Genomic DNA, 27063 nt, shown 5'->3' with positions numbered 1-27063 from the left:
AAATAGTTTCTTCACGAAGGACTGCAGACTGAGACAGAAATCTAAACATAATCTGTAATAGCTACAGGTCCTTGTCCTTGTACATCTTTGCCTTATCATACCACCCATCATATTGACTAATAACATCCAGAAACAAACTATTGCTATTAAAAGGTTTCACTTCTAAACATCTGAAATGTGCATATTGATGAAGACTTAACTCAGAGGAAGTAACTTGTTGTTACAAATGGCTCTTTTTTTGAATGAATCTCTCCAAGAAGCAGGAACTTCAAGGCCAGTGATATTTCGAAAATAAAGTGTAGGCAGTCTAGATTTCTTCTTTCATAAACACTTCTGGTAAAAGGATGAATTTATTCCTTTTTTGTATCATCAGAATACCTCGCTTTTATAAATGTAGCAAAGGTTAAGCACACTGGACATATTCTGATCCAAAGCAACTCATGCAATTATGTTGGCAATGTGAGGAGCCTTGATTCTGGGAAAAGATACAAAAGATTTATTTAGAAAGCAGCAGCATAGCATCAAATCCCTCAAGGTTAATTCAGCTAAAAGTTGATTCACAATTTTCCCTATTCATTTCATTTTATGCTCTTCTTTTCAGTGAAAGCTGAATGAAATAAAGCTATTTAAAGTTCATGATCTACATTTTGGTAAAAGGCCACCGTACATCTGTCTGGCAGATAATTGTTGTCACTTTGGTAAACTTGAAACTCACATACACCATTATGTTTAACCAATCAAACAGACAGGAGTAAGAGAGGTAGTTTTGGTACATTTTTGTAACTTTGACATAGTTTGTGTTGTATTAGCAAAATGAACCAAATCCCAACACCATGGCTTGGTGAACAACAGCAGAGAGAGCGGTCAGTTTTCAAATAGTTGTTTGGTTGAACTGTGTTGCATTTATGAAGCCAGGGTAGTAACTGTGATGATAAGCTTGCAATGGCACATGCATGCTGATGTTTAGCATAGTCAGTATGTAAAAGACTGCTGCAGTCATGTCAAACATCAGTTTTGGACTCCACATTTTGCAGCCTAAGAGTTAGTTAGCATTACGGTCATTTCCAGGTTGTTTGTTTGTTTGGTAGGATTTTAGGGGGAAATATTTCAAACTGAGTTACTGTTTATTGCTGACAGGGTTGGTTGTGTGCTTGGTTCAGTGCAACACACAGATACATACTCCTGCTAATTACTAGTATATGAGACTAATAGGTTCCAGTGCTCCAGTCATTAAAACTGGAACATAGAGTTCTTGGACAAATGAATCCACGCCATAATATTCACCAGACAGTTTCATTAAAAGTGCTCTAAAAGGCACCAACAGCACAGACACAGTTAATAGGTTTAGTGGCCTGTGAGTGTCACAAATGTTTTCACCAAATTTCATTAATGAACCCTTTCAGTAATTTTGAAAAATATGCTCCTAAAATCCTGTCAAAACTGTGAAAATGTTGTTTTGACACTAAATTTGGCACCAGCCCATTTGGTAAGCTGTAGACATCTGCCTTTGACTTCTGAGCATACTTACTGCACTGTAACCTTTCACTTTTGAATTAAACATAAATGTAAAGGTACATCTTGTTTACAGCTGGCTAACCATTCTTAGCTGAGGAAAACATCCATGAAAATCTGCTTCTTGGTGCATTACTACCATCGCTGAATACCCTGAGTAAAATTTTAGCTGACATAAAGATGCCACTTTTTGTCTTGTTCATTGTTAAGTGGAGATGAGTTGCATTTCCAGATGGGGACTTTTATTTTTTATGGTTCACAAATAATGTTCAGAGTAAGGATTCAGCAGTATTTCTTCAGTCTGCCTAGTATCTCACTTATCACACAAGAATGTAGACTCATTACATCTCAATGCATCACAAAGCAACACTGGATCTTTGAACCTTGGCTTCCTATTTCAAAATATTTTGAATGCTGGATCCAGGATGTTCCCTGTACTTAAGATATATTGTCCTCAACTCATTTGTGATTATGTGCGTGGGTGTTTATTTTTATATATATGTAAGTATATCCTTGTGTCTGTGTCGCTGAATGACCCAACGTGGCATCTGCACAAATCTGATTAAACATATTCTACAATAGAAAAAAGAACCAATGAGATCTTTGGCATTATCAGGAGAGAGTGTCAACACTGAGATTCAGAACAAAAGAGGCTGTGCAGTGACTGACGGTTTTGTTAAACCCCCCAACCCGAACATGTTATCCTGGAATAAAGGTCACACTGGAACATTTTCTTTACTCTCGTCTTTTATTATACATTCTGAGACCTTATTTACACAGTTCTTATGGCGCAACATGACTTATTCCTTTTTATTATTATTTATGCTTCTGTCCTCCACACTTTGAATAGTTTTAAACAGCATAATACTCCAAGTTTGTCAGAGTTTGCAGCTTTTTTCTTTTCCCATATACACCAACTATGAAATGAGAAAGACTCCTGTGAATGTGATTTGTACTGTAAACAGAGATTTTTCATCAAGTCTGTTTATGCTTTTGTGTTTTCTATCTTTTAAAGACCACAGAAAAACTGCCCAAACAATATATGACTTATTCTTTAAAGGTAATGTTTTTCTACTGTCCTTAAAGCTTGATGGTAAATAATTTACAGTACAATTTATATTCTTACAATCTTGCTATTAAATAGTCAAACACAGTTTGAAGATCACAATCTGCAAAATGACAAAAAAGCCAAAAAGATGATGTTCGAAAGACAGAAAGCATGACCTCCAATAACACCACGAAGTGGGATTTATTTAATGTATATTTATTTATTTATTATGTCTCGACTGCCTTTCAATGTCAATAAACCAGGAAAGAAGCTGGGTATGTAAACGACGTTTATACTTTTTCTCACTGTAAAATGATATTTTTATAGATTCATTACAATCCGCTGAAACTATTAATTTTATATTTGGAAAATTCTGTTGTGTAAATAGATTTGCCAAAAATCCATCCAATGCATACAGTATCAGCATTTTTGCAATATAGATTCCCCCCTTCGTGCATTTTTTTAAATCAAATGTTGCATTTCTATGAATGGACTTCTTTGTGACAGTCCAAAAAAACAGTATTATTCGGTTTTATATTGGTTAAAAGATTTTGGTCACTCTGTCCTCAGTCTTTGGTCCCCACCCCCCTCTTTACCATTCCCTCCCTTCACCCGTCGATACACTGTCTCTCCTATCAAAACGTCAAAGGAGGATTACCCTCAGCAGCTTAAACCCTGGACCTGACATGAACCCTGATATTATGGTGAGGCACACCATGGCAATATTTCCCCAGGGCGGGTCTAGTGGAGTTGACATTAATTTACTCTGTGTGTGTGTGTGTGTGTGTGTGTGTGTGTGTGTGTGTGTGTGTGTGTGTGTGTGTGTGTGTGTGTGTGTGTGTGTGTGTGCAAGACAAGGGAGAGAGAGCAAGAGCATGAGAAGTGGAGTTCAGAGGTTAAATATCTAACATGGCTTCTGGTATTGATTTTTCTGCAAGTGGTGCTGATATTTAAGTTTCTGATTCTTAACTGAATAGTCCCTCAATGATGAATGTACAAAGCAGTAATTCTTTTCTTTTCTTTTTACAGTGAAAACGGGTTGAGCTCCAAGCATCTGTGTGGGCACCCCACAGCTCTCTATAGCCCACAAATATACAGTAAAGACTCCACAATAACAGGGTCCCAGTAAAGAACACTGTTTTGGTGTTCATAGATAAATTTGCTCTTTATAATGATTATATAGTAGAGATTATTTTTATAACTAACTAATTTAAATACATCAAAGACTTCAAATGGCCACTTGGTCACTTTGCCTGACAACTGGGAGCTAATCCGAGTCACCTGCGTGAGTGAAATTCTACCAATTTAATAGTCTGTTTTAATTTGCATGAGCATTAAATGCCACGAAATAGCATCTCTGACCTAACAAGAACCATATCCCAGCTTTAAAAAACCAGGACTTCTTGATCCAACACAAGTTTCAAAGAAGTCCTTTCACAACCAAAAACGGACCGTTTTTGTCGACATACGAGAACAAACAGATCACATTCTGTGACTATTTCAAGAATTGTCATGAGACCAAGCAGTCATGGGATGTCATACAGTTTATTGAGAAACATCAACCGTGAATATTTTCCTGGTTGACAGAACAGATTATCCAATTAGGAGATTATTATGTGACATATTGACATGTTTTTATAAATAAAATAGCAGTTACAGGGCAGCACAATTAAGAAATAAGAATAGTATGTATGAATGGATTGCCAGTATGGAGGGTGTTGTATTGCTGGTGGCTCCACCTATGCCTGCATAAGACATCCTAAATACCAGCCCCTGATGTTACTACTGAGATTTTCATATCCGCAATGTACTCCCCTCATAAAAGAGAAGCAACTATGAGGAAGCAAGTCAGCTTTTAATGTTTTAAAATGCGCATTGAACATTCTTTATGTTCTTGGTAGCCCCTCCTGGGGGAGGTGTACCTACTGCACTCAGTCATTAAACTTTGGCTCCACAGCATGCATCTGTATTATTGCTCTATACATACTAGATGTAAGTGTGCATGTAGCACTTCATGCACATACGATGTGCCTATGTGCAGCAACTGCTAAAACTTTAAATGTACCAAAGCCGTCCTATTCACTCAGAATGTCTCATTATCTGTGTATTTTAAATGAGCAGGCTGGTGAATTCTTTATGTATTTTAATAAGGAGTGCATGCATACAGCACAGCTACCTGCGAGTAGATGGATTGGAGGCCTCTCAAGTCTTTTGCAAAGGTGAAAATTACACCAGAGCGCACCTTACAGCTGACATAAACCACACTGTGAAATTTTGATCAAAGTCAGTTCGTTTTCAGTTACGAAGAGAGAAACAATGAATATGGATGCTTCTGAAATGGAAACACGTGATTTTTAAAAATGAATATTTACTGTGGAGTCGGTTTAAAATACTCTACAGTTTGAATTCACACTTATTTGTAGGAATGTATAAACCTACACACTGCAATAAGGTAAAAGTTAATAACAGGGCCATCATATAATTTACAGTGTCCCAGATGTAAGATAAAAACAGTCTATATGAAAGATAACAACTCTAACTCTGCATTTACCTTCCCAGAGAAAAATTAATCTCAAGAAGGCTGTCAGAGACGTGATTAAAGAAAATAATTATTCTACTGAGTCGCTTTTTTAATTCCCAGTTTTTGCCCAGATGCAGGCTGGTAACCATGTACCCGGACCTTAAGATTTGCATTTGAAAATCCAGAATTACATCACCATGACTGCCACTGAAAAAAACCCAGCAAATCTAATCTAAGTCAAGAACTTGGAGCACTTTTCAAATCCAAGGAATTTCACAATTGGAGCATCTGAACCCGTCAGTAAAAATGGATGTTTTCTCAACCCACTCTGTCAGACACTGCTCTGAACAAAAGCCAGAGGTGTCACAGCAAGATGCACGTTGTTTTTTGGCAGCTAAGTCCGCAGAAGTAGAAAGAAGCAGTGCTATAGTGGGATGTATCCTATGTTTGTCCAAGACAAGTCTCAAGACAAATCTTGCACTTTTATTTATTTTCATCAAGAATGTGTTGTTCAGGTACTAAAATTACATTGTTTAAGGAAAGACGTTGGTTTGGGAGAAATACACCTGTTAAGAACTGTCACTCTGCAGGCTGACAAATTACACTTTTAAATTTGATGTCAAGGGGTCCAGGACAAATACACATACAGTACATGATCCATTAGGAGTGACGCCCAGCTCACAGCTGATGCGTCACAGCAATGATGCCAAAGAATGCTAGCTGAGAGGTCCTTTGCACTGCCATGTGTCACTATAGCTACTAAGTGAAATAAAACATTTATAAAAGAACTGTAACTTTGTTAGTTCAATTTATGCTAGTTTGTGATTAAGATAACAGACTTCCTATTTTAATTAATTGCTCGTTATTGGACATGCTAACATGCTAGCAGAAGAAAACCTTGTTCATGTATTTGTTTATTTTTTTTTGGCCCATATGTCATGGTCTGCGGTGGGTGGCTGGAATTTCCATAAGGCTCCTGAACTGACCTGGGATCCGCCCCTGGGCAGGGCCAACTCCAGCTCCTGCACACCTGGAGCCTATTGCAGGCAATCAAGCCAGAGGGATTTAAACCACACGTTGATGTTCATTCACTGCCAGTTCGTCATCAACACATGTTGGTAACAGGCCTTATACTTCAAGTTCTTGCTGTGATCTATCTTGTTAACAAGACTCTCTTGTGCTGCAGTTGCTATATTCACCTTGGCTCACGCTCCACCTCCAGACTCAGGATACCAAACAATCATTTTGAAAATCTCTCTATGCCTCACCTGCCTGCCCTCCTGCCATCACACTCACCACACACGTGAGGAGCCATCAGTTAATGGTTAGCAACGTAGGTTCGCAACGTTCATCTGTAACCTGCTGTAATATTTTTAAATGAGTGGATTTAATGATATACAATAGATTGGTAGCTCTAAGTTGTGTAAACAAGACACTAAATTCCAGTTTAATGACGCCAGTGGCAGGGTGATATAAGAGAGCCGTGGACTCTGAAGCAGTGAGAGGAGACAAAGCAAAGGATGATTTGTCCTAGTTGATGGGATGATAACAAATGATCATACATACAGTATTTATGTTTGTATGTACATTTGGAAATTACAGTACTTTGTGCAACTTCCTAGAACACAGCACTGACACAGCATTTGACTCACAGGAACACATCTGAAAGATAGTACAGTAGTTTTTTCCTTCAGCCTTCCTGGCACTTATAGCCATCTGGCTCCAACATTAATGATAATATGATCACAAAGGATTTCATACTGTTATTGGATTATCTAAATGTCACCGTGTCACATTCATGTCTCGCTCATGATGTAACACATTTCAAATATCCACCACTGATTGGCATAAGAGGCTTGTGTTTACATTCTCTCATTGTGAAATACACATGTGCATTCACACATAGAAAACATAAACAACTAAGCAGCAAAGCGAGTTGTTTTGGTGCCACACAAACCTTTTTGTTTTAGTATCCAATTGTGTATTTATGGGGTTAAAATCAGTGATTTGTCTAACAACCACATGCATGTACTCTCGTTTCAGCAGCAGAATGAAGGTCAGGGCTGGACACCAACAGGATTACTTGGGATTTGCACAGAGTATCACTAGCCAGCTAATATGGGCCAGAGGTTTCCCCTGTTCACTCAGTGCCAGAGTATAAATAGCACTTAGACCTGCCTCCCTAATCCATATTACATACAAATCCACTTTTCATTCATTCAAACTTTGATGCTCGTCAACGTGTTTGAGTCTCCTCATCAGAGGCAATAAGAAGGTTCATACAACTTGCCAAGTATTTTTGTGTCCATCTTGCCAAGACTTTGGTTTTAGTATCGTTCATATCTGTCTGTTTGTTGGTTTGTTTTTGTGCACAAACAGCTCCTACGCGAGGAGTGGAGCAACCAAAATTGCAACACAGGTGCATCAAAGGACTTGAGGGTTGTTATCTCTATCGGCAGTTATTGACATCTTTGTTTCCTAGCAACCACTTACTAAAATATTGCAGTTTTGTGATTTTTACAACAATAATGTAATTTAAATGTTGATGTCTCTAAATTGTGATGTTTACAGTGTGAATATTACATTACATAATTTGGCACACCTATGAAGTCAAATATACTTATACTTTACTCCTTGTATGTAATCTTTCTATCGTTAATGGGCTTCTGCAGTGACTGGTTGATGAGTGCTGCCGGTTAGTATTTTTTTGTACTTTTCTCATTTTAATTCAGTATTTTGATTTCCTAACAACACAAACAAAACAAACAGTAATAGGGTTGTATATCAGCATATTTATAGAATAATGTTGCAATGTAGTGTTGTAATAAAATTTCAAGACCTTCATAAAAACAAAGATTTTATTCGCTAGTGTACAGTTACTGCATACATACATGTATCCATTCACAGCAGCATTTTGGCTTCCTGTGAACAGTGAGTGTTGTCAGCCAGCAACAAAATATGGAAGCAGCCTTCACATGGGAATCACGTGAGGTCCAAGCAAACACTGATGACCCTAATCCCAACCCTGTGTTATCAGAATATGCTTTAAAAGTAATCATTTGACCCAATTAACAACTATTAAAATTTTTGGCCTTTCTAGGTGATGAGTTTGTGAAGAAGAAAGTTGCATGTTTAAAGTTGCAGCAAAAAGCAGCAACTCGATTCTGAGAAACATTTGTTTTGTCTTTGTTTGGTTTTCATCTCACTTTATATCACTTTATACATAAAATCTTAATGGTTTAAGTCCTGCCAGAGTGCAGTTTAGTAAATGGTTTCACCACTGCAGCATTGTGAGAAACTTCCATGCCGTGCAGACAACAAAAACAGAAATTTAAACCATGCAGTGCGACCACTGGCCTGTTCTTCCCTCTAAACTAAAAGAGGATCAAAACAACTCAAGAATTGCTGTCTGGGCTTTCTTCATTTCACGGAACGTCACCAAACACACTCTGCTGTCCTGCACTTTGTGAATGAATGCAAACAGAAAGCAAGAGCAGTACAGGAAACAATCCTAGACAGCCGCTGATTTCACATTGCAGTCCAAACATGCTGCAATAAATATCTGAATTTCCATCTGTTGTGTATTGCTGATTCATTTCACTGGTTTCTCCTCTTCCTGCTCTTTTAACAGCACCAAAGGTCCATTATTACGCGTTGTTTTCTTTCATTTGATAAACTGAAGATTAAGGCCAAAGTGTTCTAAGAATAAGCCCTGTGGTTCAACAAAGCTAGGAGTCATCACTGCGCTCTTTGAAAGAGTTTTTGTCCTTAAAGTGTGTCTGACTCTGTCCCAAACAGAAAAAAAACAAGTTTCACAGCTGTTTGCAGCCCCGCCCGCCTGACATATTTCTAAGCCGGAGTCACTGATGTCTCGTTTGTGCCAAGGCTTTGTAGGCAGAATTTTTGTGGTTTTGAGACCAAGTAGCAACACATCATTTCCATCACTGCTAGTGGTTTTTTAAGTCTGTCTGAAAAAAACCACGTCTGGCCCCTTGTGCCACATCATCCCGACCTACTGCCCCCCCACCTCCTGCCCCTGCACTCCCCTCGACGGTCCTCCTTTCTGTGACTGTTTTCATGTGGGGGGGGGATGAGTTCATTCTCTGACCACGAGACAATACCTCATCCTTCCACTTTGGCTCTCTAGCTGAATCACAGGCTTAGGGGAGGTGGAAAACATCTCCCTTCTCCTCTACTTCTGTCCAAGACAAACAGCTGTGGCTCAGTTATGAGTGTGTGCCTGCTGTGTTCTGACAGGTTTCCAGAAACCTGCTGTCAGGTAGCCCATGCAGGGAAACACAGAGGCGGAGTGTTACAACACCGTTAGGGTCTGTGTGAACTTGTGGCCTGATCGGATGAATTCTTAGCTAACTAGCTAGGCAGAAAAAAGTACACTTAGCACTTAGCACAGCTAAACAAAGACCTGGTAGACTGAATGACTATTTCTACATGGAACATGTTAGCAGAGGCTTACTCACAGGTCACTCCTCGACATGTGGGAGTTTGCTTTACTTTCACACTGGAGGATTGGGCTTTAAGCGGGGGTCTAGTTTTCCTCTCCTAAGAAATGCTGAGCATCTTATGGTGCACTTGCTACATCGTACACATGCTGATCTTCCACAAACTCATCCAGTTGCCATGGGCTTTGTCTATGCCTGTGGTTTTTCTTTATAACTCTTAGTCCATCACTTCCTATGTGTTTTTAATGTTGCTTCTTGCTTCCTGTTTTTTTTCTTTTTCTTCTTTGTTCTTTTGTCTGTGGTTCACTGTTGCTAGTGTAGGTTTGCTAATCCTGTTCCCTCTTTTGTTTCCTGCTTTATTTTGAAGATTTGTTCCTTATATGGCTTCAGGATTTTTGGCTTTCATTTCACATCCCAAATATTATTGCTTTTCAACCATGCACTTAAACTTCATTGAAAAAAAAGACAAGCATTAATAAACCTGAAGTGAGTTTTTGATCCTCTCTTTGATCCTTCCTTATTTTCTGTCACATGTATACATACTGTTAGCCCAAGATTACAAAGATTACACCCTTGCCACATTCTTGCTCCAGCACAGCCAATGGAGCTAAACATGCTGGATGGCGTTACAGAAGCATCCCAGAATTGTCCCAGACGTGGCTCTCCCTGTGGTTCAAAACGGCTCTATTTTACAATGAAGTAACGTCATCCTGGTCAGAACAGATAAGGAGGACAGGAAGTCAAATGCAAGAATGCCCTAAACAATTGGGTAAAATTGTAAATTTTCAAAATAAGAGACATTTTGCAGGCTTATCAGGTGAAACAAAAACGCTTCACAGGCAGGCACCTGATGTACAGTATTCCTGAGATTATAATGGTGGATGCTCATAGTAAACATTTCAGTTAATGAGGTCAGTGCATGAACAAGTAATCTCCACGAGTCAGAAGCTCGGTCTTCAGAGTAATCTGAAGCTCAGTTTCTTTCTGTTTTTGCTTCGCAGAAGAAAATTCACCAGTAAAAGAAAACCAATCATTTGGCTTAAAGGGAATGGGTTTCCTTTAGTGGAAAATAGCTAAAACTGCTTATTACTAGGAAGGAGGGTGGGAGGCAGGGGAAAGGAATACATTGTGTATCTGACAACAGATACACAATGCTCATGCTGACATGTGGTCTACTAACTTCCTCCTCCGTGTTGCTTACCTGCTTGCTGAATGGCTGATTGCATGGCTTGATGAGTCAGTGGCATGCTGGGCTGCTCGAGTGTGTCTGTAGTGATAGAGTAACTGATTTGCTGACTGACTGGCTGTCTGAAAAACTCAGATAAAGCCATCCCTCGTCAGAGCCAGAAGAAGGCCTCCACACCCACCAAGGACTATGAGATACAGGAGAGGGAAAAAAGAAAGGGGCGGGGTTGGGGGATGGGGAGAATAAGAAGCAGAAGACATACGAGGTGACTGAGAATAAGAGAGAGAGAAGAGTACTGTGAATCCAATACTGTTCTATTAGGAGTGATTAGATTTTGAAGCTCTGAGCTGAAGCATAGATCTCGTGGGAATATGGCTAGAGTTACAGCTTTGATGTTGACCTTGCATGAACTGGTCTCACTCTGTAACCCACTTTTATTGAAATTTTTCAGCCCCCAGATCCACTCTGAGTCAGTGCATTCCTCAGAGTTTATCATTGTTTATCACGCCACTAGTCGCTTGGATGGTTTATCCTGTGTTTTGGGGAAAATTCTGCAGTGTTGATAGTTACCACCAAATTCCATCCAACTTTTGGCTTTGACATTTTCATGATATCGATTGTATTTACTACTGCATCTCAAAGAAGAGCTGAGGATGGGCAGGGTGCGATCAGACTGCACCCTATACTGCACATATATTGTTATCAAATTTTGTTTGCATATTTATTTGTTTTTAAAGGCTTCCTGTGTTGATTAACATGTCATTAGAAAAATGACATGGCACTTTTTGGGAGATAACTAATATAGATTATACATAAAAGATAGTTACCAGCCACTGTCAGATAAGCCACTGATTATGGAAGTCCTGTGGTGAAGCTTCAAGCTGAGCATTTTTGCCGTCTAGTCATGAAAATAAGTTATACTGCACACTCATTACTTAACCATAATTTACAAACCCAGCGTCAGTGTGACTTGAAAAGTGGTCATGACCATAAACTCATTAGAAAAGGGTTTATCGAGGTCATAGATAGCTTTAGCGTTATTTTCCTGTAGACTTCTATCTAACTGGACTTTTTGTCCAACCAGGCGACTCACCCATGGTGGCCATTAGAACAAGGCAGGTTTGGTGCACTTATTGACTGGCTTCTCATCATTTCTTCATATGCAGTCTTTACTAATTGCCCACTGTTGAGGTCCCTGAATGTCTTCATATGGCTTTTTTTCTTGTTTGCACTCATTTAATCAGTCAGAATGTTAATGCAGTATAATAGGAAGTTGGTAATTGGTATTACAACAACTGAGCTACCCCAGTTTTTGAACACCTAAGGTTGAACAACTAGTTCAGTCAAGTTTGGGGGATTTCCTTACCTGGTTGATCAAGACAAACAACTGCCACAAGCTCAAAAAGTTGGAAGATCCCAGTTCTTTATAATCTCAACAACATCAAGATGGAAAGATGTGTGGTTGAAAGCATCAATTTTGTGCTCCTTGGACTTGTATAATGCACATTATACAACAAGTGACAATTTCCTTCAAGTATTGCTAAGCATGCAAAGAACCTTAGACCTCCTCTGTGCCAGAAGTAGTAGAAGGACTATTTGCTGGTGTGTAGGCCCGACTATATCAGTTCAGATGCGGTTTGATAATTGTGCTGTTCTACTTGTAACTTTATTTCAGCTTCATCTACACTGCTTTGCAGTGCGTGGATGCTTCACATAGCTGAGAATAACAAACCTCTTGTATTTGCTCCAAGATTTAGGGTTAATCAAACCTACACTTGATGGTTGCTTCACTTTTCTGTGTTTTGATTAATTTTTAGAGCTATGTGTTCAAATTCTTCATACAATGCCTCTGGTAATATTTAAAGTTTTGTTCTTTTCTTTTTTTAATATGGCAGCTGCTGGTGCTGCACCACACAGTCGGAAGTTTCCTTTTGAGTTGAAGAGGATCTGTCCTGAAGTAGGAACTTTAATGGCTCAAAATACAAAAACAATGGACGTCCATCAAGAGCGACACTTATGAAAAGGTTCGTGACAGCAAAGGAGCTTCTGGCATTCAAAGCGGGTTACATTGTGTCATGGGGAAAAGACTTTGTACATACATTTCATGTTTTCATATCACATATATTAATTTAGCAACTTGCACTATCATGACAGATTTTTCCTTTTCCTTCCCACTGTCGCCAAAGTGCTTGCTCATAGGGGGTCATATGATTGTTGGGTTTTTCTCTGTATCTGTTATTGTAGGATCTACTGTGCAATATAAAGCGCCTTGAGGCGACTTGTTGTGATTTGGCGCTTTATAAATAAAATTGAATTGAATTGAATAGATTTAAATTGTTTAAACTTTGTTATGACTCAAGCAGTTATTACTTGGAAATGAATTTAAACTTTGATGACCAATAAAGCATTAACATGAACCAGTACAAACCACACGCCACAGACTCTAAAACAGGCTGTGAAACACCTCTGTACTAAAACACCAAAATGTAGTTTCTAGAAAACATTCCCACAGCAGGGGAAACATAAAACCAGTAACGCAACACTGACTACACCTTCAGTTAGAAGTTCCAAAGCCAGAAGGACGGTAAGTCTGTGGCTGTGACATTTGACACCACTCTGCTGCTCCACTTCCTAAAAGTCAAGGTTGGTTTCTTTTAACTACAACTAACCTCAGCTTAATGTTTTCATTTGGCGCTACACCTAACCAAACCTAAACTGTAGTACTGACACACCAGAAAGTACAATTGATGCACAACGCTGTCCTCTTGATATGAGTGCAAGATGAGAAAACAACTTTTGGGCAACCTTTTCTGTCATTTAGATTGGAGAACTTGTCTGCTGTGTGATCATGTTGCTAAACAATTTGCCCTTTTAGGAGGGAAGTTGGGTTGATAATTTGACTGCGGTCAGTTTGCTATGAGAAGCAGCCTGACCCGAGTTTGCATTTGTATGAACTTTGCAACAAACAAGATAAAAATTAGTCGTATAAAACGGTCACTTTAAATACATGTGATGCTTCTTATCAGACAGCTGAAAGATGTGCATCCCTTCAATGTCATTGCAATTGTCAGATGTCATGTTTGCTGTTATTAGCTTTGTATGAGCAGGTATTAGGAAGCTAAAATGAAAAACTTTCCCAGGCTCCTCTAACAGAGTGGCTTTCACCCCAAACCAGAAATCAAAGGTATTTGCAACTAATACTTAAAACCGAGCCAAACTTACTCTTAGAAAGCCTCTGAGCGGAGAGCTAAATCTGTTCAGGGAATCTGTTGCCTTGGTTCCTGATGCTGTACCATTGCCATGCTGGCTCTGGGCCCACTACTATACTCTCCTCTTTCAGCAACCAGTGAGGGAACATTTGGCACCATGGCAATGCCGCTACATCACATCAGGAGTCATTTTGAGTGTTTAAATGAGGTTTAATTTAAGGTGTCCCTCAGCTGTTCAGACTTACGTGAATGCAATTTGTAATTTTTATGTGGCTTTCTATAAGAAGTTGTTGTGTAAAACATCAGACACAGCCTTATATAATCCCAAGGCCCCAAAGCCCAGAACTCATTTGCTAATCAGAAGACATCCTGCAACCTGCTGCAGCCCCATGGCTACCCTTTGTAGTGCAAACTGGGTGTACCTGAGACAAAATATTCATCCCAAAGCATTCATCTGTGGGAATCCTCTAAAAATGAACCAGCTGTTTTCTAAGTATTTGGTTTCACAGGAAGGTTATGTATGAACAGACTTGTGTTTGTGCTCAATAGTGTTCAAAAAATAGGTTCCTGTGTGGTTTTGCAGGCGCGGGGGTTAATTTGGGTGATTCTCAGAAGAGGAGGCAAATATCTTGCACTCATCAGTTATGCAGGTTTTGTAATGCAGTACATCTATAAAATATCTCCAGTTGTATGCATTAGCGACCTCAATCCATTTCCAAGTCCTGGGCCTTCTCTCCCATAAATATTAAGCACACAGGCTTGCAGACATCTGAAAATCATTCTAAAAGTGACAGGTATACATAAAAGTCGATTCTGCAGAGAAGCGCATTAATACCATGTGATGAAATGGAGCAAACAGGATGAACACTCAGGCAAGAAATGCTTCAAATACCAAAAGGACCAAGCAAGCAGATGGGGATGGCAAAAGAAGAGAGAGAGGAAGAGGTGAGTAAACACCACTAGACATGGTAACAGATGGAGACATAAGAGAGGAAGACAGAGTCATTTAGGGACGGAGCACAGGAGCAGACGGAGATGAGGAGAGGCAGAGAGCAAGTGAACAGATGAGTGTATTAGAAAACCACTCGGTCGCTTTAGACAGCTTGTGGAAACAGACCACAGAAAAGGTTCGTGTCAGGTAACGGCTGCTGCATTCATCCATACAGCTGATAATAAGACAACTGAGCTGTGAAAAAGTAGAGCAGTGAGAGGTTAGCCAACTCTGTGGAGGATCATTATCTCCAAAATCACACTCTCAAAAGAGGACTGAGCTGTCTCATATATTTCACTTTTCAGTATTAGTCACTCACGGGGTTTTTTCCCTCATGGTGGGTAGCTCATTTGACATTGTCAAACAGTTTGGGAAAAGCTTCTGTCTACTTAGATTTGAAGCACCAGCAGCCAGTCAGCTTAGATCAGCATGCACTTTGGAGAAGAGCTAACCAGACTTCTACAATGTAAAAGAAAACTTCTGCACTTACTGGTCACCTTGTTGGGTATACCTGTTCAGCTCATTAATACAAATATGTAAACAGCCAATCACATGGCAGCACCTCAGTGCATTTAGGCATGTAGACATGGTCAACATGAACCTGCTGAAGTTCAAAGACAAAAATACAAAAATAGTTGTTTTAGCCTGTCCACAATTGATGCACACCTGCAGGCCAATTTGCACATCCACCACTTGGAAAATGGGGAACAAAGTAATCCTTCTAACTGATACATGTGAAAAACTATTCATGCTTTTTTAACAAAAAGGTCAGTTTTGGCCTCCTCCAAAATATAGGGTTAATGTAGGTTAGCACCTATAATGACTTAGGCCAGACCTCCATCCATTTTCTTCCGCTTATCCGGGGCTGGGTCGCCAGGGCAGCAGCCTAAGCAGAGAAGCCCAGAACTCCCTCTCTCTGGTCACCTCCTCCAGCTTATCCAGGGGAATACCAAGGCGTTTCCATGCCAGCTGAGAGATATAATCTGTCCAGCGTGTCCTGGGTCTGCCCTGGGGCCTCCTCCCGGTGGGACATGCCTGGAACACCTCAGCCAGGACGCATCCTTATCAGATGCCCGAGCCACCACAACTGGCTCCTTTCAATGTGGAGGAGCATGCCTGAACTCCTCAGGGAGGGGCTTAGGCCAGGCCTCTGAGGGTTTATTGATGTCATCTATTGTCATCTGTTCTGTACTGTGCTAAATTACTGCAGAATGGAAAAAGAATATAATACATTTAGTCATGAGAAATGGTGTAAATAAAACAAAACAAAGTTAAAAAATTTAGTGTGGCAACCTTACTACTGTTTCCCTGCATCCAGGATTCTTGCAAAGTTCAAGTGAAGGAGGATGGGCTATTTCAGCTAATTCCAGCTGCGTATCACAAATGAGATTGATATTGTCCTATTTTTAACTGTAATTTCTTAAGATGACTGAGAAGTAGAGCAGAGGGAAATGCAATAAATCACAATGCACCACAACTCCTACATCCAACAGCAAGAAAATGTCCAGCTGCTCTATACATTATTAAACACAGCAGCATCCTGTTTGTTCTGCTCTAGCAACGCATTTACTATCATGAGGAACAGCAGCTGGCTGATGATTTGCTATCTATGGACAATTATTATGTCATATAACAACTAAGGAGCAAACTCAAGGACATCACAGAATATTTTCCCTGCTTGCTGTTTGACTGTTTCTCTATCAGCCGAAGGATTACTCTGGAAAAAGAACCAGCAGCAGTGATGAAGCGCAGATGCCACGCAGTGTGACAAGACGCATTTGCAATGAGCTTTCCAGGAACTCATTTGTTGTTTCATAGTTGTCTGGGAGACTCAGCTGCTGACAAGCTTTTTGTTTGGGAAAGGGTAGATGTACGGGAGCTCAGTCAGGCTGAAAGTCATATCTGAATCACTCCAGTACACTAGCTTCAGTCTCACTATGATAGTGAGCAAAAAACAAGCAGAGACCCTTTGACAGGAAGTTCAGTCATTCAGTTTAAGCTTTCGTTCTTAATAATGCAGCTGGGTTGTGTGCTTAAGAAGAAGCCAATATAATCAGCACTGACAGTAAGTTAAGATAACGGAATTTCTATTGAATCATAATTGTTCAGCTGTAATTCACAGGAATTCTGGTCAGGCTTGAGTCTGGACTGAGATCAGCGCCACAGCTGTTTTCATCACCTCACTAAACTCTGGGAAGGGGCCACAGAATCAGCTGCCAGGGGTCAGTGAGTGTGCCTGTGTGTCCATGTGAGAGAGAATATCAACTGTAAAGTAAAAAAGGAGGTCACTGAGTTGGTGGAAGATTGCCCAAGTGTTGTTACATGTGTGTGTCTCGCTCTGTGTTTGTGTTTGAGTCAGCTGGATATGGAGTCGCTGAGGCCTAAGTGAGGGTGAGGTAGAGCAGATCAGCAACATTAACCAGACATGGCAATGAAACAGCCTCACGGCCTTGGAGATGCTACACTTTCCTGGAAAGAATGTGACCTGTAGCAGCATACCTCTAACTGTCCATGCTTTTCCAACAAAGAACATGTGGACAGCCAGGAACCTGTGTTTAACTTTGCCCCTAGTCACAAGGCTGGTTAGACTCTGATACAATTCTGACGATCTAAAATGAAGCCTTGAGCCTCACAACATTCAACTTCACATTGTGTGAAGTTAACCCAAAGCATGTTAAGTTGGACTGTAGGGATTTCATGCTACAAAGTTCCTTTTAAGCTCACTGGTGCTGCCTGGAGAATGTTCCTGAAGCCCGAGGAATGCACTGACATCACTTTTAGCATTTTGCCAGAGCTGAAAGGTTGGGAGTAGCTAGATGGACCGAATCTCCTCACATGTTTTTCTACCACTGTGTGTCTATATAGTGTGTGTGTGTGTGTGTGTGTGTGTGTGTGTGTGTGTGTGTGTGTGTGTGTGTGTGTGTGTGTGTGTGTGTGTGTGTGTGTGTGTGTGTGTGTGTGTGTGTGAGACTGTGTCTATATACTACAGATGGCTTTCTATTCCTTCACTTTGGACCAGAGTGAAAAATAAGATTTGCCACTGAGGACAAATGAAAATGCTTTAACTCACCTACAGAAGGGTAACTGAGATTTCAAGTGAAAGACCTTTCAAGTGCTACATGAATCAAACAGATTTGTGTGCTCTCCAGACTTTGAGACTGCCAGATGGAATTTTTGGATGAAATTAACCTGAAACTGCTGGAACAGCAGCATCACCGTCTGCAGTGAAGTGAGTTGCTACGGATGGGGAGTGCATACAAGAAACCTGGTCCAAAATCTGCATCTTCAAGTTCGATAGAAATTCACAGCTAGCCACATAAACAAGCCATATCCTTCCAGGAGAACATTTTCATGGTCAGACAAGACAAAGGTTGAGCTATCAGGCCAACATCACATGAGGTATGCTTGGAGGAGTAACACTGAGACCTTCATACCTAAGAACACTATACCAACTGTCAAGAATGGTGGCTGTAGCTAGGTTGTTTTGCGTTCATGCTACTAGTGTATACCCAAAATAGAGTGGAATAATGATGAAGGAAAACTATCTTCTAATCATTCAACAGCTAGATTTTTGAGACTTGGGTACAACTGGATGTTCCAACAGGATAAAAACACAGTAAAAACTGGTTTTGGGAGAAATACTGCATTATTCCTTCCAAAACCAGTTTTTGGAAGGAACAGCTGACATTAACGTCTGGAATGATCTTTCCAAAGGCGCAACCTCAACCTTATTTATAATTAATTTGCTTTGCTTAAAAAACAGTGAACCAGTTTTGACAAGAAGAGTGGTCAACAAAACGTATGACGCCTTTTGTATGGCCTGCTTTAACAACGTGCTAACCTTATTTACAATCAATATTGTATGGATGTAATAATGGTGCTAATATTCAGCTGGAATTATGCCAGAAGCATGTTGAGGGCTACCAAAATCCTCTGGTCGAGGTACAAGTTTCTAAGAGACATTTGATCAAATATAGTGGTGGGGTTGTACGCATATATCTGTACCTCTATGCATACTTTAAACCCTACGTAAATCAGAAAAAGAAACGAATTCAGACTTGTGCACACAGTTCCCATCTTTGAAGCAACCATTTCAAAGGCCATGAGATTGCACACAGTCACAATAATTTCGATCATGCTGCAGACTGTAGCATAAAGCAGCTTAAATGACAGCCAGCCCAGTCTGTGGGCTGGCCGAGATAATGATCTACCAGGTTTGTTTCAGCTTTTTGCTATCAGAAGTAACATTACTCATTTTCTGATGTATGACTTCGGCATCTTTTAATGTATTGTAGCCCCACCAGCATTGCATGAGACAGGGTGCCCTCTCTTTATCATGTGTGAACAAAGTTGTGACACTCACAGAATTACAGCTGCATTCTCATTTGGCATGTCATCACAAGAAAGCATTCCTCTAAGACGAGTTTGCTGTAATTTTACATGCTGGTTGGTAGGTACCCAGACACTTTGCAGAACTGAGATATCATCAGTGAAACTTTTATCACATGTCTGTTTGTTGTGAAGAGTCAAAATGTCTACACTGAATTATTATAATGCGGGCCTTACCCTGGGCCAACAACGTCTACAACACCAGAACCTGGAAACTGAAGATATGAAATGGAACTGAGCTGTCACATCTTCACAGGCAAGAGTACACAATACTTAAAATATGAAAAAGTGCTTTAGCTTCCTAATCCCGCCCAAACCATTTAGTCTTTTATATTATATCACATAGAAATCTCGAAGTTTGGGTTAATGCTATGAAGCTTGGAAAACAAGGAGCAGCTCATGGATGCATGTATAATATGTACACAAAAAAATCAAACTAGCCTGTTATTAGTTGTTGTTATTTGTTTTTCTGCGTAGACAAAAAATTGTAAAATCCTATAAAAGAAAGAAAGAAAGACAGAAAAATAATACCAGGTGTACTGACTTTTTGCTGTTGAGCTGATATTCTTATAAAAACAATCATTTACAACCTTGGAAATACAGTTTCTTCTATTCCATATAGAAATCAGTTTCCCCTGCTTCCTGTAAGGTCTACATACAATGCATGTTCATGTTTACATAATAAGAAAAGCCGCTATGGAAGGCACAAGTCATAAGACAAAATAACCTTGTTATTTGCGAAAGCAGAGGAAAAAGCCTTCGGCCTGAATAGTAATATACAGCATCTAAATGGATTTTTTCACACTTACGCATCACATATGTAGCCTACTATTGCTTAATCAAAAAAAAAATGACACCAGGGGTCTCAAAAGTATCCATCACTTTCATTTTAACAAAAACAATACCAGCGTGAACATGGGGGTACCACAGGGGCTGCATGGCTCTTCTAGGAAAACTGCTCTGACCACAGGCCACCGCAATGTATGCTGTGTTATTATAAACAAACACACGAGGATGTGCAATATTAATCACACAAACCTCCCGCCTGCTTTCCTGTGTAGCCACACACACACACACAAATATACTTGTGTGCAGAGGAACAAACGCACATGTTACAAACATGAGGCAGGGGTGCGGATTCTCTGGAAGTGTGAGGTTTAGATAAGAACAGTTCTACGGAACAAGTAAGACGCAGCCACATGACAGTTGAGAGTGAGAAAGCACAGGGGTAGCACGGGGGGGGGGGGGTTGTGGAGTTGAATAAAAGCAAACCCATCCAGGACCTCTTGTAGCGAACGAGTGGCTGCACTCCTTTGTTTCTCTGGAAACATTCTACACGGTTTGTTGAGGGAATAAAAATGAGTCACATTGATAAGGCCAAAATAGCTCCCAGCATGCTCACTGAAGCTGTTTTATGGCTTAACTCCCTCTCTTTCTGCATTATTTCCCATAGTGGGTTTGGATGCTTCATAATATCTACAGTGACGCTGCTGAACTAACAACTAAATATAGACCTACGATGGATTTAGGCTCATTTCCAAATAAGATGATTTGCATTTGTTAATACCAAACACTAGTGTGTTCTCACTAACTGACAGTCACCACCGATATAACTACGAATCAACAATGGATGGAACATTTTGCTCTAAAGTAAGGAGGCATCAAGAACTTCTCTCCATACTTGGAGAATTTAAAAGACATTTGGGTTTCTCTATATGCTGAACTTCAAACACTTTTTAAATATGCAAAGGTAGAAGTATTAAAAAGTATTCACTGGTACCCACTGACATTTTTGGTAGTAAAGCATTACAAAGTAACGCACTACTGTAATCACATTACATTTTTTAGTAACATGGCAATGTTACAGTAATGTGTGGCTCTTCAGTTATCTGCATGGAGGGTGCATAGAAAGAACAAAAAATATCAAGCAGACAGGGGAGACCTTCACCAGACCTTCACCAGGTGCTCGGGTATTTTATACCCTGAAACCAGAATAGATTTGCTGCTGCTTTTGAGCACTGGATGCCCTCTGAGCACCTTCTGTTTTCAGTTTTCCAGGCACATCAAACTGGTAGGAAATCCCAACCCAGAATTTGATGAGGTGGGCGACATTGATTACTGGTTATGTGACCTGATGAATTTTTGTGAAACTGTCAACAACTACACCAAAAATTATTTCTAAACATTCTGGAGAAGTGCCTTTCATTGCTAAAGAATTGTTCTCCATATTTAGCTTTGCAAACTGTGGTTATCGTGGCTTATATAGCTAAGATGACAAGTTCAAGAGTGCAGATGTGCTGAACAGATGGTGCAAACTATAAAATAATGGCCCAGGTTATAAAGTTCTAAAAATATCTTCTAAAGATACCTTAAATTAGAAAAGTCCAGTCAGGTGTCGCCTTGTCCGTCTGGCTGATGACAAATAAACATAGAGTCTTTTATTTTATATTAGGCTTTACTTGTAATTTTATCATTTAAAAGCAATTTGAAAGGACATTAATAAAGCTGCTAATATTGCTGTAATAAATTGCCCTTCATAAATGTCTTGAATTACCCGTTGTCTTTTAATGACCTTTAATAGTGCGTGTTGTTTTAATTTAATATTAAAGTATTTAATCTTCTGTTATTTCCAGCTCAAGATGTCAGTTTTGTGCACAGATGAATGTGTATTTTACTTGTGCACCCAAATGTAATGTAATAACTCACATCTTGGTGCATCAAAGTATGCTCATCTAACAAATGTACCCTGTGGTAAAGTCAGCGTGCCAGATGTGTGACAGACAAAACTCAATGTTCTGCCAATTCTGTACCTGGAGTCACACCCATAACACTTGCTGCTGCCAGATACTGGTGTGGTATTACACTGATAGCTTATTAAGCAGCCTTTTGTGTAGGTTATTGGCCGCATACAATATGAATAGGCTTCTATTAAAAGGTTAGCAGTAATTAACCCAGGAACTCTAATTGAAATGCAGAAAACTAATTTAAAGACTTCTGAAAAATTTGCTAAATTCATTAAAGGTGTGGTTTAGGCCACAGCAAACAGCACATAATGTTTTGCAATCTCTCATCTGAGTTGGACAATTTAGCTTTTATATTATCTTGGCTGCATGCATGTTTACCTTAGGAAGCACTGTTGTAAATCAACTCCCAATGTGGCTCATCCAACAAGTACAAGGACTTCTTGGTCTTCTTGCACAAGTTCAGGAGTGCCTTTTGAGGGGAGGATGCTATAGCATACTTTGGCTTGTTACTTAACCCTCCTGCCATCCTTTAAAAAACTCACACCCATCACCCTAGGGACCATTCTCAGCCACGCCATAAAAAGACCATATATCCATATTTTATTCCACTTTAAATTAGCCAACCTTGTAAAACTACTTCTCCCTGAAATATTCATGTAAAGTTTTAATTATATTTTCGTTGTTTTAACCCTTCAAATCCCAGTGTTATTACATGAGCGCCCTGTGTTATAAGCCCCAAAAACCAAAAAACGAAACTAAATATTTCCACAAAAAACCAGTTGAAGTAATATGTGATTGTCATTATAAGTAGGCCTTTAGATGGACCAAAGATTGGCACCAACATACATTTTGACCTGCCATTATTTTTTTTGCATTTTTTTTGCAATTTAAAAATTAAAACTTCAAGGCCCTGAGTCTTCATTGACATCCAAGAAAAGAAGAAAAAATAAAATCATATGATGATAATTTGGGGTTGAAAAATAGCGTTTATAATGGAAGTCAATGGGCAGAAAATGGTCCCCAGGGTGATGGGTGTGGGGATTTCTGCTGCTCAGCCATTTTAGGCTGATTTAAGGAATTCACACTGGAATATTAACATTGACAGGTAAAAACTATCCTGTGGCAAGTTTGGTTATATTCCACTGAACACAGTGGAAATGGCAGCCATTTAACACATAGCAGTGGCACAAAAAGGTCCCAAGAAGGCAGGAGGGTTAACTGAGGCCCCTCCAGCATTGCATTGAACTATTTTAGGAGCAAGAGAATGCATCTTATGAGGGTTGAACTATTTGGAAGCCAGGTGCAGTGACTTCCTGAAATGTTATCATTATCATTCTTCTAGCAGGAACTTAACTAACAGTGCATGGTCAGAAAAATTGCCTCTTTTCTCGGTACTTGGGGTTTTCATATGGCTTAAACAGAAATACAAAAAGTAATAGAAAGAATTTGTGGCTTTGTGGCAGTCATCATTCTTATGATTAGGTCACTGGCATTATTATCATATCTAGTCAACAGACATCAGAGTGGTGTTCAATGGACCCTTGGTTGTTAGGGACAAATCTGTCTTTGGTAGAATCTGGTAGAGTCCAAGAATAAGATTATGGTGCAAGAAAATAGCATAACAGATTGATGATCTGAGCGCATGAAAGTGAAATTTATCCTGCTACTAGTTTTCCATGCTTTCACAAAGAAGTATGAAGGAGCATGCTTATTTTTGTGTGACTGTAAAATCGAGATCTAAATCTGGGGCCAACAAAAAGTCACTGTAACATAAATCATTAAATTTGAAATAATGATTATCCATCCATTCTTTTCCGCTTATTCTTTTTCAGGGTCGCGGGGGGGCTGGAGCCAATCCCAACTGTCTTGGCGAGAGGCAAGGTACAACCTAGACAGGTCACCAGTCTGTCACAGGGTTAACACATAGACAGTCATTCACACCTATTGGCAATTTAGAGAGACCAATTAACCTAACCCAACTCACTGTATGTCTTTGGACTGTGGGAGGAAACCGGAGTACTGGGAGAGAACCCACACAAACACGGGAAAACATGCAAACTCCACACAGAAAGACCCCGGTCTGATGGTAGAACTGAACTCAGGACCACCATGCTGCCCCATAATGATTGTTGTAAAAAAAAGAAGTTGCTGAAAAACATTTAGGTTGAGAATGAGGTTTGGGAAGCAGGAGTTATTGTTACATTAGCATAAAATGTATGTGTGAGTGTGAACTATTATTAAATGTTGAGTACACAACACTGACCTGAAGAAAAAAAAAGCAGCATCCACTTGCATCCAAGTTGGAAAAAAGAAAGTGCCACACCTTTTTGCTCCTATTTCTCCACTTCTCACACCCCACCCAAGCCACACACGAAACCAAACACACCCCGGCTAAATATCTGTTCACGTGACCCTTTGTTTTGCCGCCTCCACCACGTGTTAGATGCTCTGCCTTGTTGTTAACCTGCGCTTTACTTTCACACTTGCACTGTGACTCATAAACAGAAAGAATTGTGCGTGCGTGTGTGTGTGTGTGTGTGTGTGTGTGTGTGTGTGTGTGTGTGTGTGTGTGTGTGTGTGTGTGTGTGTGTGTGTGTGTGTACACGCATGCATAACCATCTTTGTTTTCATGTTCGTGGCTGTGTGACTCACATCCTCTTAGTTTTATTAAGTGGACAATCAAGTGCTGTAAACAGTAGCTGTGTGAGTAAAAGGGCGATCCACTTCTCTTTTCTTTATTTCTCATACTCTATTTTCAAGCTTTCTGTTTCCATATCTCTGTCTGTCTGTCTGCCTCCTACACACGTGTTTACTATACAGATGTAGGAATTTTACAACAAAAAAACATAACTCTCAGTCCCATTTTCCCCAGAACACTATTCTCATACTGCAGGTGCTTCAGGTTTCTGATTTTAAAACAGCTGTGCATTTTAAGAGGCCTGTTTTGTAGCTTATGGCCTCACCCATTTTTATTGTCATACATGAAAGCATGTTCTCTCCTTACCACATATTTAGACAACAGTTACTGTACAGGAGTTCTCACAGTGACAAGTTTGTATTATTTATCCACAGTCTTACTGGTTGCACCCAATAGCTGCGATTAATAAAATTAACAATGAAAAGCCGTCCTGTCCTCCTGGCGTTGCATAACACCTGCGCATATCAGTTCTCTCTCTCATGCAGATTCAGCTGCAGCATTAGTGTCTCTATCACACCTGACCATGATAATAATGCCAACTTCCTTACAACAGAATAGCTCACTTCATTGTTGAACAAATGGAAACTAGGTCGGAAGAAATCCCCATTGACAACTGCTTTCCAGTTCCCTTCCAGAAGATATAGTGTCACTTCCTCATTCTCGGCTTTTTTGGGCAGCCAGTGACCTGCTAGTGATGGTGATACTGTTGACTGGAAGGCAGCTGTTCCGCATTGTTACTCAGTGGCTACATAACTTCTTCCCTAATGTGACGCACAACGAACCAAAACTTCATGTTTCTGCCTTATCCTGTCTCCAACTGATTGACCGCTGCTAGCAAGTCAGTTCATCTGGATCAGTCTAACTTAAGCAGCAAAGAACAGCTCTGAGCTTTAAAGCACTTCAGACTTCGATTTGTGATGAACCCCGGCTCAAAAGCTACTCTTTCTATTCACTGCAACCAAAAAAAAGTGTCGTCCGAACTGAATAAATTTCTCTAGACATCACAAACTTTACAAAACTGCTCTTTATCATGGAAATTTGGTCCATGCTGTTAAATAGCATTTGTCTTATATAGAAAAACATCATTGATTCATTTTGTGTTCAAGAACCCAACAGGAAGTCTAAAATGTGCAGTGTGTCTCTCACACTTGTGAATGGGTAGCCATCTTTAAACATTCTACCCGGCTGTCCCTAACACACCCACAGTCTGGCTGTTGAATCCAAAGAGCGTGAATCTGGCTGAGACATGCTGACCACTAAACTGAGGAATTGAAAGAACATTACCGGGATTAGAAACTGTAACTAACTGCTGAATTTAAAATGAGAGGAAGCACATATGTAATGTTTCATTGATTTTGCACATTAGGGTGATAAAGCGTTGCTTCCATAATTACTGTATATGTTCGTGTGTGTGTGTGTGTGTGTTATAATTTTTTGTGCCAAGTTAATTTTTTCTGCCTTTTTAATAAAGTAAGCTACAAAGCTCCCACCGTGGATCCACATACTCAACTCTCCTGGCGTTCTTGCGGCAGCGCCGTTGCTATGTGATTGCCATTAAAGCAATTCTTGGAAAAGCATCGTTAATTGATGAGTAACACAAGCGACCTGATTCCCAACCAGTGAAATGCACTCAGCAGGGCGTCCAAGCAGCCAGCAGCACTGATGTTTCGGCACAGATCAGCATGGAGGTATTGTGGTGCTAACTGTCCCTGGACCTCTATTGTTGCTCGATGGACCCTTGCAACAATAGGTCGCATTCCAGTCCTGCTGGGCCTGCAGCCGCGGTCAGCTACTGTGGCTGCACAGGCCGATGAGAGGTATCATTGTCGTTGCATGTGTGTGAAATGTGCACGCCAACTTTGTGTGTTTGCACGGTTCATTTCATGCACCGCCACCTCCTGCAGAGTGCATGGTTGTCTGTGTGTGGCCTGTCTGCCCACTGGAGGAGTTTGTCAAAGTGAACTTGCCCTTGATGACACCATTGTGGCTCCACACAGATTTTGCCCCTTCATGTGCTGCCACAACGATTCTCATAGAGGGGAAAATGGAGAGAAAGAAGAAAAACAAATGAATCTCCGGAAAAAAGCAGTAAGTGCTGAAGAGGAGTCTGTAAATCACAAGCCTGTTCTGCAATAGGAGGATTTTTAATAGGCCAATATTCCTCCTTTTGGTATCTGACTCAGAACATTTTTGGAGCATCATGCGAAACAAATGAAAGACATCAATGAGTGTGTGTTTTGTTTTTTGTTTTTAATGAAAACAGACACTTTCTGTGCCTGGGGCTAAGTACCAAATGGGGATGTCC

At 40.1% G+C, this 27063-nt stretch overlaps 1 long non-coding RNA gene across 1 annotated transcript; it reads right to left on the bottom strand.

The window, feature by feature from the left end:
- Positions 1 to 9143: 9143 nt before the first annotated feature.
- LOC146645098 (uncharacterized) lies at positions 9144 to 15999 on the bottom strand. The gene is made up of 3 exons (XR_014909182.1): positions 15742 to 15999; positions 10743 to 10914; positions 9144 to 10251 (listed from the first exon to the last, which is right to left on the bottom strand). It is a non-coding gene; the product is annotated as an uncharacterized LOC146645098 (long non-coding RNA).
- Between the last annotated feature and the right edge of the window lie 11064 nt (positions 16000 to 27063).

Source organism: Rhamphochromis longiceps, linkage group LG20, assembly GCF_057381845.1.
Source record: "Rhamphochromis longiceps isolate RC_006_pf linkage group LG20, R_longiceps_female_GT1.1, whole genome shotgun sequence".
In the NCBI taxonomy this organism is placed as follows: domain Eukaryota; kingdom Metazoa; phylum Chordata; class Actinopteri; order Cichliformes; family Cichlidae; genus Rhamphochromis; species Rhamphochromis longiceps.
The sequence above is the reverse complement of the archived record's forward strand: the minus strand, read 5'-3'. Positions and strand labels throughout refer to the sequence as shown.